This window comes from Crocuta crocuta, unplaced genomic scaffold, assembly GCF_008692635.1.
Source record: "Crocuta crocuta isolate KB4526 unplaced genomic scaffold, BGI_CrCroc_1.0 scaffold10, whole genome shotgun sequence".
NCBI lineage: Eukaryota > Metazoa > Chordata > Mammalia > Carnivora > Hyaenidae > Crocuta > Crocuta crocuta.
Window position 1 is genome coordinate 1,968,294 of NW_027527551.1, and position 15,991 is coordinate 1,984,284.

Sequence of the window (15,991 nt, forward strand, 5' to 3'; positions counted from 1 at the left end):
CTAAACCCTATCCTTGTAGATGATATTGCTTATAACTTACTCTCTATCCTCAGTGCCTATGAAATCGTATTTCAACCCTTACCCATGGCGCAAAGAAACAGCAGCAAGTTTTGACTACACATGGCTTGAATCTCATTCTATTACCTCCCCTAATTCCAGTCCACTATTTGATATAAATTCTAAATAATGTCAGTTAAGCCTATGGCTGGAGAGACTAATATGGGTTCGAAATCTCTGGCTGTGTGATAGGCAACAAGTCACTTAACCTCTCTGATCTTTGGCTTGGTTTGTTGTTTGGCCTATGATACTCCAGGTTTATATAATTAAACCTGTAATCCAGAGAAGGAGAAGACAAAAGAAAAAATAGGATACAGAAGTTATTGCTACCAAACCAAGATTTCTCTGAGGCAGCCATAGCTCGATATTGTAACAATGACCACACAGCCACTCTTTTTACCGGGCTCAAGCTACTCAACCGAAATGCAACATCAAAAATGGTCCCTGGAGACGTGTAGAAATACCTCATAAACTGAGATGTTAAATGAAATGCCTCCTGAAGTTAAATTCTCAGAACTCAAATGAGATACAGCTCAGTGTATGACCAGAGTCTTCTAAAGGGAAGGGGATAATGTGCAAGAGAAAAGTTGAGCCTCACTTCTTCAATGTGTGGAATGAGGGTAAAGGTGAAAGGTAGGAGATTAAGAGAAACAGGGCTCGGTATTGTGCCTGAAAGGAGTTGGTTAGCGATTTTTATCAACAAAGCGGTGGCTCTTTGCCATTGAACTTAGTAACAGAATGTTCACTCCTGAAGAAGTTACTCATATGGTAGTGCATTTAGGATGCCCCCTAGCAGCCCTCTCTGCAGAAGAGACTTAATTCCATTATTAAAGGGGGATGTGTAACACCTCTCTAGTGTACTGGCTGGGAAGAGGCTGCCCAAGGGGGCAATACAAGGAGAACCAAACTCCTGTGAAAGAACCTTGGCTTGGTACCTGGAACAGTTACTGTATTCATCCATGGCCCTGACTCCCTATCATCCCAAGACTTGGACGTTGAGAGGGGAGCTTGAGGACAGCAAAAATCTCACCCATAACTAGAACTTCTCTATAAAGATGTGAAGTGGTCAGCGTACACCTGGCCCACACAAGCACAGTATGGCAGCCTGTACTTCATCTATCTCCCCCTTCCCGGTGGGCAATGCTAGCACATCACACACCAGCATACCTCACAGATATCACTCCACAGTCTTCCACAAATGCTTCTAGTTTCTATTTTCCACCCACCCCTTCCATGAGCGCTTCACCTCTGGATTGTCAACGGTAGCTCTAGGATGCACTAGCTCACTGTTTCTCAGACCATCTGTGAATTACAGTTGTAGTGGTGGCTATTTATTTCTAATCCACATAGCCCAATTCTTTTGTAAAATACAACAAAAAAATCCTTTTAATTGCAAGCCCTCTATGGTACTAGATTCAACAGAAATATTCTGTCAAATTGCTATAAAAAGTAGCACTGTTCTGGCTCCCTATGCTCTAGGGTCAGTCTGCAAAATCAGTCCGGGATATTGCCCTCAGGGTGAGATGATGGAAATCATAATGCCGACATCTGCCCTCACCTAGGTCAACAGCGCCCACAATACGGTAGAGAAGTGCCCATCAGGTCAGAGGAAAGCCTGGAAGTTGGCCTAAGAACACAGGGACTTTGTTCCCTAGTCATTTCTAAGAGCTGAAAACAAAATATTTGAGAAAGGGGATGTGCCGGGAGGAAAGGAAGAGGAAAATCCAGAAGGTAATGGGACGGATCATGGGAGGTACGAGCCTGAAGTTGGAGTCTCTGGAAATGGGTCAAGCAATAGAGCACTGTTTCCAGAGCATCCCTGAAATGTGTCTTCTCACTTCCCACACTCTGTGTCTGGCACAGATGGATTGAGAATGGAGGGTGGCTCCTCTGTGTGTGCATCTATCTTCTACACATTTAGGATACGGGTACATGACATAGGAAATGTGGGTGACTGGGAGATTGGAGATCTTTGGCAGACTGAAGCATGACATTGCAGACATTACCGAGGAGCTCCACTGCAGTGAATGGTCTTTCACAGTGTCCTCCCAGGCAACAACCTGGCCCAGGGCCTCCGTCTGACCAGCTTTGCCCATGGGGCTCTTGCACCCAGATATGGACTTCTCTGTGATGTAAACTTGGGAATCCAATGTCTGAGAATTTCCTCCATGGAATATTTTTCACTCTTAAGTGGTTTCTAGTTCAATTTTTAAAACTGACGGAGAAGCATTTTGGCAACCTTATAAAGCTCAGACTTTATAAAAAGACAGCTTTGTGTTTACACTTGACTCAGAATGCATGTTTTTAAATAGTGTGTTCCACGGTTTTTTGAAGTTTTTTTTTTTTTTTTTTTTTTTTTAAGTCCTATCCAGGAGAAATAAACTCAGAGCCTTGGTGAGTGAATCGGTCTCATCAGAGCTGTTGGATCCCGTGATGGCAGAGAGGTTCCACTTAAATCCTCCTGTGGGCGCCACACCCAGGACCAGGTGCCCCTGTTTGTGCCAACATTCTTAGGAGATAGTTCCAGTTTTCCAGGCCATAAAATTCTAACAAGCTCCAGAGTGAAGTCAGATGAAACTACAAAACCCTAAAGTCAAAACTGTCCAATCAGACCTCACCACTTTGCTTTCCATTATGCAGAGCCCAGCTCTGTTCAGTGGGAAAAAGCTATACATGGATTTCCTGTACTTGTACCAGACTGAGTCCCTTTCAGCACTGACCTATGACCCTGTTACTCATCCAAGATGGAAGATGTACAAAGTCAGCAAACTGCAAATGAGAGAAATAAAATGTATACATGACAAATCATTTCCCCCACCCATCACCAAATGCATATATCCAAACCCTGGGCAGTGAGCATACACCCTACATGTCTTATCCCATCCCTGTGCTCTGGGGTCATCCAGATTGCTGCATCTACTAACCTATTCCACTGTCCTCTCCTAAAACACAGAATCCAAGCCCTCATTCACCCAAAGTTCACTGTGGTTAGCCAGGTGTGCTTCTAAAGTGTTCATGTCTAACCCATCCCCCCAATGAAATGACTTAAGGGACAGGCCCCAGGTTTGCTGTCTTCCTCCTACAACAGGACTCCCTGAGGGCTGGGTGCTGACCAGATAGATGTATGAAGACAGAGGATATCTTGAAAGACACAAGTGCCTACTTCCTTCTGGAACAGGTAGGTAAAAGTTCAATTGCAGTGAGCTCTCTTCCCTATGCCCACATGAGAAAAACTGAGATGCCCCAACAGGCCACGGCAGGTGTGGGGGGAGGGGACTGTCTCTGTCTGTCTCTTAGCCTGAATGATATGATCTCAGGGACAGGAGTCCTCAAGAGGGTAAAAAAGAGAATAAAGACTGCTGTAATCCTCCTGGGTGGGATGTGACCACTCAGAGGAAGCCAGTGGGCAGAGCTCTTTGTTCATTGTTGGGTTCCCTGGGGAAGCCAAGCTCAGATTAGAAGGACGTCAAACATAGCTATGCCACCCAGATCCCTAGGAAGAAAGGGAACGACACAGAAGGAGCAAAAAACAGGAACTTGTCGAAAGAGCCTCAGAGGCATTCCCAATTTGAGGCAGGAGAGAGCATATGAGTTTAAGGAACTGAAATAAGGAAATATGGGACTGGTATGGAAAATGCAGAGAGTAGGGAGCCATGGGGGTTCGGGGCAGGGATGGGATGAAGGCAGAGGTATGGCTGTAAAGTACCTTATAAACTCTGGTAAAAAAAAAAAAAAGTGACTCTGCCTTAAGGACCATAGCTACCCTTGTTGGTGAGTGATGCAATCAGATATGAGGGGGCATTGGTGGAACATCTCCCTCCTGTGTCATGCCCTGGCTACTAGTTCCCTGCCCTGGAGACATTCAGTGGTAACTTCTTGTGTGCCCACTAAAAGAGATTTTATATGTTTACAAGCACTGAAATAATCTCCCCCCCCCCCCTNTTTTTCTTTTTTTTTTTTTTTCCTCTTAAATCAGTTTTGGAGACCGTTCTATATCATTGCCTCATACACAGTGCTTTACTCTGCGGATTAACATGACATTTTAACCAGCCCGGTCCTGATAAACACTTGGGTTGCCTTCACTCTTTCTGTTACAAACAATGCTACAGTGAAATAAATTGTACATGGGTCATTTCACATGTGTGCAAGGGTTCCCACAAGTGGGAAAGTGGGTGCTGAATTAAAGGATATTACATCAATCAGGATTCTCTAGAGGAACAGAAGCTGTAGGAGATGATACAAGAGAGAGAAATTTATTTTAAGGAATTGATTGTGAGGGCTGGCAAGTCTGGATTCTGTAGCGCAGGCCAGTAGCCTGGAGACTCAGACAGAAAGGAGCCAGATCTTCAGTCTTGAGGCAGAATTTCTCCTTCTGCCAGAAACTTTAGTCTTTGCTCTTAAGACCTTCAACTGATTGGATGAGGCCCACTTACATCATCAAGATGAATCTCCTTTACCTAATGTCAATTGATTGTAGATGTTAACCACATCTACAAAATACCTTCACTGCAACACCCAAATTCGTGTTGGATTAAAAAACTGGGTACTATAGCCTTTCTGTGTTGGCAAATGAAACTAACCATCACAAGTATCACTGTCATTTTGCTCCTTTTTCCCAAGTTGCCTCCCATAGATTTATATTCCAGTAGCAATAAATGATGATGCTTTTTCCCCTACACTCTCAGCAATTCCTGTATCATCAACATTGTTTATATTTTCCAATCTAATAAGTGAAAATTAATATCAGTGTCCTTTTCGTTTACATGTCTCTTATTCGGGTGAGGTTGGGCATATTTTTATAAGCTTAATAGTCATTTGCATTTCCCTTTCATATATTGGCCCATTTCACCATTGGGTCTTTTTCTAATTAATTAGTAGGAAGCTCTTTACATATTGTGGAAATTAACCTCTGTGATATGAGTTACAAATACTTTTTCCCAATTAATTTGCTTTTGATTTTGCCTATGGTGACTGTTGCCATAGAGAATCTTTTCCTTTCTGGCTTCTAGATTTCAAGTCATATTTTAAAAGGCCCTCTCCACTTTGAGATATACTATGTTTTCCTCTAGTATTTTACCAATTAATTTTTACATTTATATCTTTTAACCATTCCTTGTATGAAGTATGAGGTATGGATCCAATTTTATTTCTATGGAAAGATGACTATCCAGTTGTGCCTATGCTATTTATTGAATAATCTATCTTTCCTCCACTGATTTGAAATGCTGTTTTTCAAATATATAAACTTCCTATACATATTCAGGTCTATTTCTGGAGTTTTTATTTTTCTTTCCACTGATATGTTTGTCTACTTTGCACCGGCATCCCCACTGTTTTAATTATGACAACTTTAAAATTTGCTTTAATATCTGGTAGGGAGATTTATATTTTAGAAAGATCTCTCTAACTACATTTTGGTAAGTGGGTTAGAGCAGTGTCAAAGTGGGGAGCTGAGGCTCTACTCTGCTCTACTGCATTAGTGCAGACACCCAAGGTGGGGGGTGAAAGGCAGTGGCAGTAGGAATAGGGAGAACTGAACAGATCTATGAGATTCTTACAGGGTAGATGCATCATGGTTAATGATGGCTGGATGTGGGGATTAAGGGAGAGACTGAAGAGTCTGGAATGCCTCTCAAGTTTCTGGCTTGAGCAGCTGGGGAGTTGGGATCCCATTTCACAGGGAAGGCATGGACTGGGGTAAAGGCAGCAGAGAGAATTGTTATGTTATGTCACCTTCCTCATCATTCAAGACAAGTCACCTGGGAGAAATAATAAATAGCCAGTAGCTATGTAGAGACTATTGCGCTAAGCCAATAAGGCTGAGATTAGATTATCCCCACTTTGCAGATGGGAAAACCAAGGCTCAGAGATGTCAAGCAAGTTGCTGCAGACCACAGAACTGTTACCGGGAAGGGTGGGGTAGGAGCTTATGTCCAGGTCTGTCTACCCCCAAACCCTACTAGGAGGGACCATAGCTGGCCGTCTTAAGGTTCCAGAAGCCCCATTTGAGCTATGATCCCTCACACTAAGGACACTGCAGTAAGTCCCCAGGCCTTTTCTTTCCAATGTCTGTTGCAGCCTCAGACACAGGTTATGTGTAGGCAATAGAATTCTGCAAAATGACCATCTTAAGACTATTGGTGCAGCCCCTCTGGAAAACAGAGTGTGGAGGTTCCTCAAAACATTAACAATAGAACTCCCCTATGACCCAGCAATAGCACTGCTAGGAATTTACCCAAAGGATATAGGAGTGCTAATGCATAGGGGCACATGTTTCCCAATGGTCATAGCAGCACTCTCCACAATAGCCAAAACATGGAAAGAGCCTAAGTGTCCATCAATGGACAAATGGATCAAGAAGATGTGGTTTATCTATACAATGGAATACTACATGGCAATGAGAAAGAATGAAATCTGGCCATGTGTAGCAACATGGATGGACCTTGAGGGTGTTATGCTGAGTGAAATAAATCAGGCAGAGAAGGACAGATATCATATGTTTACATGTATAGGAGGATTAGGAGGAACTTAATGGAGGACCATGGGGGAGAAGGGGGAAAATAGAGGGGGAGAGGGAGGGAGGCAAACCATGAGAGACTCTTAAATGCCGAGAACAAACTGAGGGCTGATGGGGGTGGGGGAAGGGGAAGGGGGTGATGGGCATGGAGGAGGGCACTTGTGGGGATGAGCACTGGGTGTTATATGGGAACCAACTTGACAATAAACTATTTTTTAAAAAAAGACTATTGGTGAATCTATGGTCCCAAGTGAAAGAAAAGGAGCCCCCAGGACTATGGTTTGCAGCCTAGCTGTATACTGATCACATGGAGACTTTGACAGCTGCGGATGCTGGCCCACCCTCAGAGACTCTGACTGGGTTGGTCTGGGGCCTGGCCTGGACATGGGGCTTTTAAGCTCCCAGGTTGTTCTAATAGCAAATGTGAGAACTTCACATTAAGGCGACCTACCTCTCCTCTTTTACTCAAGTGGCCTGTGACATGCTTCTGCAACTTTAATAGATGAGGGCAAAAGATAGCTGTTTCCACTGACTCATTACAGAACTAAAGATAAGGGGCTCCTGGGTGGCTCAGTCTGTTAAGCATCTGACTCTTGATTTTGGCTCAGGTCATGATCTCACGGTTCATGAGTTCCAGCCCTACATTGGGCTCTGTGCCGACAGCATGGAACCTGCCTAGGATTCTCTCTCCTTCCCTCCCCTCCTCGTCCTCTCTTTCTCTCTCTTAAAAATAAATAAATAAATAAACATTTTTAAAAAGAGCTAAAAATAAGCACCTGACCCATCACAGTCCTTGGGTGTTCTACCTACTGAGAGTCTCTAAGCCAGGCAGAATCAGCAGTAGGGCATCAGCAGGCCCAGAGTCACTTCCCAAATTCCCTCCCTGCTGGCTTGCAACGGTGCTTGCAAAGACTCAATTTTGGAAATTAGGTGCATGTTAATTAGGTTAACAAATTTTGTTGCTTGGGATGCATAACACACTAGCTAAGTGACCCACAGTCTGACTTCATCAATGTGGTCATCCATGTATGTCAGTATTAGCTGCATTAACAGACACCCCCAAAATTTCAGTGGCTTAAAACCACAAAGACTGACTTCTCACTGGGCTGCACGACCCTCACAGGTCAGCTAGGGCCTCCGCTCCATGTAGCACACGCTGGAACCCAGGCTGGCACAACTGCACCCCAAGCCTTGATATGTGCCCCGGCAGTGGAAAAGAAGGATGTGACTTCCACCAGCTCACTCCTCAGCAGCCAAAGAAACTCACATGGCCACATATGACTTTAAGGGATCTGGGAAGTGCAAGCCTACCCTGGGGTCCAGATGGATCAGGTTCTGGCATCCCTGTCTGGCCAGTCGTCCATTCCCACTGTCGGGGAACGTGGGTCCATTACCTAGATACACCCTGGTCATTTGATCTGGGTTCACTGCCTCTCTTCAGGCCCTCAAAGTCTGGGGGAGCTTGAAGTGGTGTTACTGGACTAGGTGGTGTCTTGAATGCCTGGGTGACCTCCTGTCCACCCATGCTGGGGAATCGTCGAGGTCTCAGAACCAGGCCCAGCTTCACATTGTCAAACTCTCCTCCTCCTACGGCCCCCACTGGACTCTGAGCAGGCCAATTTCTTTTATCAGACATTTCCAGCCGGGCTGCAACCTGTGGATCACTCCAGATTCAAAGACTCTGAGGCAGAGGAATTTAATGCTATGAAAGGTGCTTTTATGAGCGGCAGTTCTCACCTTCAGGGCATGTTTGAGGCTGCTCAGACTTGGTCTCCCATTCAAAGGCTGGGTTCAATGGAGAGCCAGCAGGAAGCCAGTAAACCTGGTCGTTGGAGGGACTGACTCAAAAAATAAAATTAAATGAAAAGGAACCACCAGTAGAGCAGCCAAAGTGCCTGCAGCAGCTTCCCAGTCACCTCCACTAGCTATGCTGGGAGTGAAGACGCTTCAGCTCAACACCTCCCTGCAGCAGAGGGAAGAACTGCTTGGCCTCTCCTGCTGGAGGAAGTGTGGAGGCCGCACAGCTTCCCACGTTCTCGGAGGCACCTTTAGAGAGACCACCCATGGGACCCTGGCTCCGGGGCAGGAAAGGTTCTTCAGTTCCCAACATATGACTCTGACCCCAATCCAGACACATATTCAAGGTGCCTTGCTTTTCATATTTATTCTGAATGGGGTATTCCTTGACTAGGACTGTGGAGAAGATCCTAGGAAACTGAGAGCATTGCATCCATTTTTGGAATCTAGCTTCCTTCACCTTTAGTGTGTTTAAAAAAAATTTTTTTTTAATGTTTATTTATTTTTGAGAGAGAGACAGACAGATGGAGGAGGGACAGAGAGAGAGAAGGGGACACAGAATCTGAAGCAGGCTCAGCACAGAGCCCGATGCGGGGCTCAAACCCATGAAATCGTGACCTGAGCCGAAGACAGATGCTTAGCTGTCTGAGCCACCCAGGCACCCCGATAGCTTCCTTCACCTTTAAAATGAGAATTCTCCCGGTCAGGGTGAAATGAGATTTCTCCCCACCTGAATAGGCTGACTTCGAATCACTAGGGCTTTGGAGCTTGATTTTCCAAGTTCAGTTCCTAGCTATGCCACTTACCAGCTATGTGTCCTTGGGTAAATCATATCATGTCCCTGTGCCTCCTTTTTCCTATCTGTGAAATGGGAGTAATACCCAATGGTGTATTAAATAGTTGGGGAGGTATTGAATCCTCTGTATTCATAAGATTAAATGAGTTGATGTTTGTGAAGCACCTAGAGCAGTGCCAAACACACAGGATATCTTCTTGAGTTTTAGTGGCTGGTATTATCATCATCATTACTACAAGCCCCAAGTGCCATCCAGTCCACACCTCTTTAGCCATGGCAGGAGTCATAAGCTACAAAGTCAGAGCTTGGGGCCATTACCAGCATGCTCCCTGGCCTAAAAGCACCTACAAAAGCTAGGCATCCTGAGACAGACCATTTTTCCATCCCCCTTCGGAATCCACAGCTGTTGCGTAGGCTTGGAGATTTGGTATAAGAGTGAGGAGCTGTGAATTCCCATGATGACGTTACCAAGAGACTACCGAGAAAAAATGTCCTCTAGCCCCTCTGTGTCTACTGTGAGTGGAAAGGGGGAGGCAGAGGGCACAGACCCAGCCTATTAGGTGTCCCAGCCAGCACCAGCAGGGGCTGGGGCACACCATCCTCCAGAGAATAGCATCTGGAGCATGATTTACCTGGGACATGGAATTCTCTTGGGGATTCCTTCCTTCTCCTGTCTGGGGAGAGGTTATTAATAAAGGCACAGGGAGGTAAGAAATGATAAACAGATCCAGCAAGAATTAGTGGTCCAGGGTAGATGGAGGGATCTAGGAATATCAAGCATTCTCCAAATGTAAGGTATGGGTCCTTTAGCCTGACTGCTCAAAAGCTTGAAGCCACTCAGTCCATATCAGGGCAGAGCACCCCTCAGGCAGAAGCTAACTGACCCAGAACTTACACCGCAGAGCCCTGGACTCACACATATACGTATACCTTGCATGCTCATGCATCCATACACACACCACACAGCCTCATGTACATACACATACACCCACACACACTCATGCAAGTGTGTGCACACAAGTACACATGTATACCATGCATGCCCATGCACACACACACACCCATCTCCAAGGTTATGCCACTTCCTACAGCACCTTTGGTGATTAGTAATCCCCCAGGCCTAACAGAAGCCAATAAGCAATGTATTCATGGTCACCGTTTGGAGGAAAAGGTCACCTTAAGCATTTTCCCTGGCAAATCTCTTCTCACATTCTGGCAGCCCAAGGAGAAATTCCAGATAAGATGGGAAGCAACACAGTAGCCGACGCCCTCTAGCGGACAGAGTAGTCTTAGCTACTCATCCATTTGCTCAGAGAAGGCAGCCAGGGACCACAGCACCACCCAATCAGCCCAGGTTTGCGCGGCGGAGGCATGCAGGGGATGAAGATGAGAAGGAAGCCATCCTTGCCCTTGAGTTGCCCACAGTCTTCCAAATCACCATCTTTCCCAGCCTGGGATAGTTCTCCCCACCCTGGCATCCAGATGTTAGCAACTTAAAACATAATCATAAACAAACACAGAAGTTCTGAATCCCTTTCACCAGCACCTCCTGCACAAAGCACTTCCTCTCCATTAGTTCTCATCATTATTACAATGCCATGACGGAAATCTTACCTGATTCTACAGATGAGGCCCAGAGATATAAGTGACTTGCCCAAAGTCACACAGCCCATAAATGTCAGCGATTTTATTTAAGTGTACTTTATTGGCAAGCAGCGGCAGTGAGGCGCCTGAAGCTGCTAAGTTCCCTGCACGCGGGTCGCGGAGGCCTCGGATCCCAGGTTGTATCACTGCTTGGCCCCAGTGGATCTGAGGCTGCGACACTTCCCCCCCCNTGGGACTGTTTCAAGTAGTATAAACAAAGCCAGCAGACTGGGACCTGGAAATGAGGCAGGACATGGGGCATAGAACTCAGCGCACCTTGGTTATGTCCTCAGCACAGGGAGATTGGACCCAAAGGAGTGATTTGGAACACTTGGTTGAAAAGGGACTGGGACAGTGCCATTCTTCTCCCCACAACCACCAAGGTGGGGCCTCAAGGAGCAGCCATCCAGACACAGTGGAGGCGAGACCCGCCTACACCAAACCATGCCCATCCCTGCCAGAACAGAGTTGTTTTGTTGTTGTTGTTGTTGTTGTTTTTACCTGAGCCTGGGTTTGCGTGTTTATTGGTTTTGTCTATGTGTTTGTGTACCTTTGTTCCCTGTGTGGTTGTCTGTTTTCTTTTTCCAGGGTTGCCTCAAGAAACAAGCCAAAGTACACATGGTGGAGAGTCCCAAATACCGCTATGAGTAGGGAAACAAAATAACCAAACTCTGAACAAGAGACCCAAGAGACACCATTCAAAGAACACTTCCTGAACGGACAGGCCCTGAACAGTCAAAGAGCCCTCTCTAAGACAGTAGAACACGCAGGGGCAGAGTGCACAACAAACTTTTAAAATTAACAAGAGATAGAAAACTAACCAAAATGAAGAAACAGAAGAACTCTCCTCCAAAGAAATCCCAGGAAGAACTGACAGCTAAAGAACTGCTCAAAACAGATATAAGCAACATAACTGAACAAGAACAATAGAACAAGAACAATAGAATAGTCATAAAATTAATCACTGGGCTTGAAAAAAGCATGGAAGACATCAGAGAAACTACTGCTACAAACACTATGGAACTCAAAAATAGTTACGATGAATTAAAAAAATGCTATAAATGAGATACATAATAAAATGGAGGCGTCCAATGCATGGATTGAAGAGGCAGAAAGAAGAATAAGTGATTTAGAAGACACAATTATAGAAAAAGAGGAAGCTGAGAAAAAGAGAGATAAACTGATCCAGGAACATGAAAGAAGAGTTCGAGAGCTCAGTGATACAATCAAACAGAACAATATCCGTATCATAGGCATCCCAGAAGAGGAAGAGAAAGATGCTGAAGGAGTCCTTGAACAAATTATAGCAGAGAACTTCCCCAACCTGGGAAGGGAAGTAGATGTTGAAATTCAAGAGACACAGAGAACTCCCCTCAGACGTAACTTGAATCGATCTTCTGCATGACATATCATAGTGAAACTGGCAAAATATAAGGACAAAGAGAGAATTATGAAAGCAGCTAGGGAGAAAAGGGCCCTAACATACAAAGGGAAACCTATCAGAGTGGTTACAGGCCTATCTACTGAAACTTGGCAGGCCAGAAAGGAATGGCAGGAAATCTTCAAAGTGATGAACAGAAAAAATATGCAGCCAAGAATCCTCTATCCAGCAAGCCTGTCATTCAGAATAGAAGGAGAGATAAAAGTCTTTCCAAATAAACAAAAATTGAAAGAATTTGTCACCACTATACCAGCCCACAAGAAATCCTGAGGGGCACTCTCTGAGGGAAATGTTGTAAGGAACGCAAGATGCTAGAGACACACCACAAGCATGAATCCCACAAACAACACAATGACTCTAAACCCATATTTTTCAATAATAACAATGAAAAAAATGGGCTGAATGCTCCAATCAAAAGACATAGGGTAGCAGAATGGATAAAAAAAAAAAAATCCATCTATTTGCTGTCTACAAGAAATGCATTTTAGTCTGGAGGACACCTTCAGATTAAAAGTAAGGGGATGGAAAAATATAGATCATGCTCCTGGAAGTCAAAAGAAAGATGGAGTAGCTATACTTATATCAGACAAACTGGACTTTAAAGACAGTAACAAGGGATGAAGAAGGGCATTATATAATAATTACAGGGTCTATCCAACAGGAAGAACTAACAATTATAAATGTTTATGCACCGAATATGGGAGCACCTAAATACTTAAAACAATTAATCACAAATAGAAGCAATCTTATAGATAAAAATGTGCTAATAGCAGGGGACTTTAATACTCCACTTACAGCAATGGATAGGTCAACTAGACAGAAAATCANCCAAATTCGACAGCACATAAAAAGAATTATCCACCATGATCAAGTGGGATTCATTCCTGGGTTACAGGGCTGGTTCAATATTCGCCAATCAATCGATGTGATATATCACATTAACAAAGGAAAAGATAAAAACCATATGATCCTGTCGATAGAGGCAGAAAAAGCATTTGACAAGATATAGCATCCCTTCTTAATAAAGATCCTTGAGAAAGTCGGGATAGAAGGAACTTACCTAAACATCATGAAAGCTATCTATGAGAAGCCCTCAGCTAACAACATCCTCAATGGGGAAAAACNCCTATTCACAATTGCACAAAAAATCATGAAATACCTAGGAATAAACCTAGACAAAGATATAAGAGATCTGTATGATGAAAACTATAGAAAATTTATGAAGGAAATTGACAAAGACACAAAGAACTGGAAAAACATTCCATGCTCATGGATTGGAAGAATAAATATAGTTAAAATGTCATTACTACCCAAAGCAATCCCAATCAAAATTGCACCAGCATTCTTCTCAAAACTAGAACTATCCTATGTATGGAACCACAAAAGACCCCGAATAGCCAAAGTAATATTGAAGAAGAAAACCAAAACGGGAGGCATCACCTTCCCAGACTTTAGCCTCTACTACAAAGCTGTCATCGTCAAGACAGTATGGTATTGGCACAAAAACAGACAGATACACCAATGGAATAGAATAGAGAACTCAGATTTGGACCCAAAAATGTACAGCCAACTAATCTTTGACAAAGCTGGAAAGAGCATCCAATGGAAAAAAGACAGCCTCTTTAACAAATGGTGCTGGGAGAACTGGACAGCAACATGCAGAAGAATGAAACTAGATCAACTTCTCACACCATACACAAAAATAAACTCAAAATGGATAAAGGACCTGAAAGTGAGACAGGAAACCATCAAAACCCTAGAGGAGAAAGCAGGAAACAATCTCCTTGACCTCAACCACAGCAATTTCTTACTTGACACAGCCCCAAAGGCAAGGGAATCAAGAGTAAAAATGAACTATTGTGACCTCATCAAGATAAAAAGTTCTTGGAACAATCCATAAAACTAATAGGCAACCAACGGAATGGGAAAAGACAGTTGCAAATTACATCAGATAAAGGGCTAGTATCCAAAATCTATAAGGAACTCACCAAACTCCACACCTGAAAAACAAACAATCCAGTGAAAAAATGGGCAGTAGATATGAACAGACACTTNAGAAGGGGGAAAATAGTGGGGGAGAGGGAGGGAGGCAAACCATGAGAGACTCTTGAATGCCGAGAACAAACTGAGGGCAGACACAGGGGAGGGGAAGAGGGATGATGGGCATGGAGGAGGGCACTTGTGGGGATGAGCACTGGGTGTTATATGGAAACCAACTTGACAATAAACTATTAAAAAAAAGAACTAAGAATCGGCTTTTGTTCTATAATAAATTAAAAAATACAATAAAAAATAAATGTACTTTATTTTAAATACATAGAAATAGTACAGAACTCAAATTTTACAAAGGAGTTTATAGTAAGAAATACATCTCCCTCCTACCACTGTCCCCCCTGGGTCACTGCCCCATGGATAAGTGGGGTTTTCAGTTTCTGGCTACTTGTCCATACATGGTCTATGCGTATAAAAGGAATCTCTTTTTTACAAAACACAAAAGGTAGCATATTATACACTATTCTCGACTTTGCCTTTTTTCACTCAGTAATATCTCTGAAGATCATTCTGTAGCAGTAAACGCATAAAACTGCCTCATTCTTTTTTAAGAGTCTATGGTATGGAAGCACCACAGGTTACTTAACTTGCCCACTACCGATTAGCATTTAGATGTGGCCAAGCTCTAGCTATTACTAACACGCTGCAGTGAGCCTCCTGGACGTATGTCTTTTTGCTGAAGCAGAATTGCTGGGTCGAAGGATACGTGCACTTGTGATTTTGAGTGACGTCACCAAACTCCCCTCTGCTATGTCTGTACTGACACCCTGCCCCCCACTCCACTGGCACGGAATGGTACAGGGGGTCTGCTTGCCTCTAGGAATAGAATGTCCAGCCAGTCAATAGACAGTCACTTCTGGACAGACTATGCCCTTTGGGAGACACCCCTTGGCCTCTCCAGGCATCTATAAGGAGACAGAGAAGCGACCTTTGTCCACAGCTACTCTTTGACCACTCTCCAGACACAACCAGGCATCTGCTGAGAGGAAGAAACTGTTATCAGGGGACTTTGAGCCTCTGGCCTCACTGCACTGGGTTCCACACGAGTGAGCTCATCTTCCCGGCCGTTTATGACTGAACATCATTTGCCTCTTAGGAGAGACAGCAAGAGAAGACCCTGGCATCTCGCTGTCCCCTCATGCAGCCTCCTCCACTGGCAAAGCTCCCTTTCCTTGGTCCCTGCCCCTCCCTGGAATCGAGGGACACCCGGTTAGCCAAGGCCAAACCAGTATTACTTTTTTTTTTTTTAACATATATTAATTATCGAGAAACAGAGAGAGACAGAGCCTGAGCAGGCAAGGGGCAGAGAGAAGGGGAGACACAGAATCGGAAGCAGGCTCCAGGCTCTGAGCTGTCAGCACAGAGCCTGACACAGGGCTCGAACCCAACAAACTACAAGATCATGACCTGAGCTGAAGTCAGACACTTAACCGACTAAGCCACTCAGGCGCCCCAAACCAGTCTTAACTTCTTAGGAGATATTCACATATGGGCAATTGTGCTCTTACCAGCGAGGGACAAGACAGTCAGCCAGGAAGATTCATACCATGCAGCATAGAGGGCTTGTGAAGGAGGGTGAGTAAGGCAGGGGTCTGGCAGGGCCTGCTATGCCCACCAGCTTTGAGGGCTCTGGGTGTCAGGGAAGCGCTGCTCGCTCCTGCTGAGCTCCTGACATAAACCACAATTA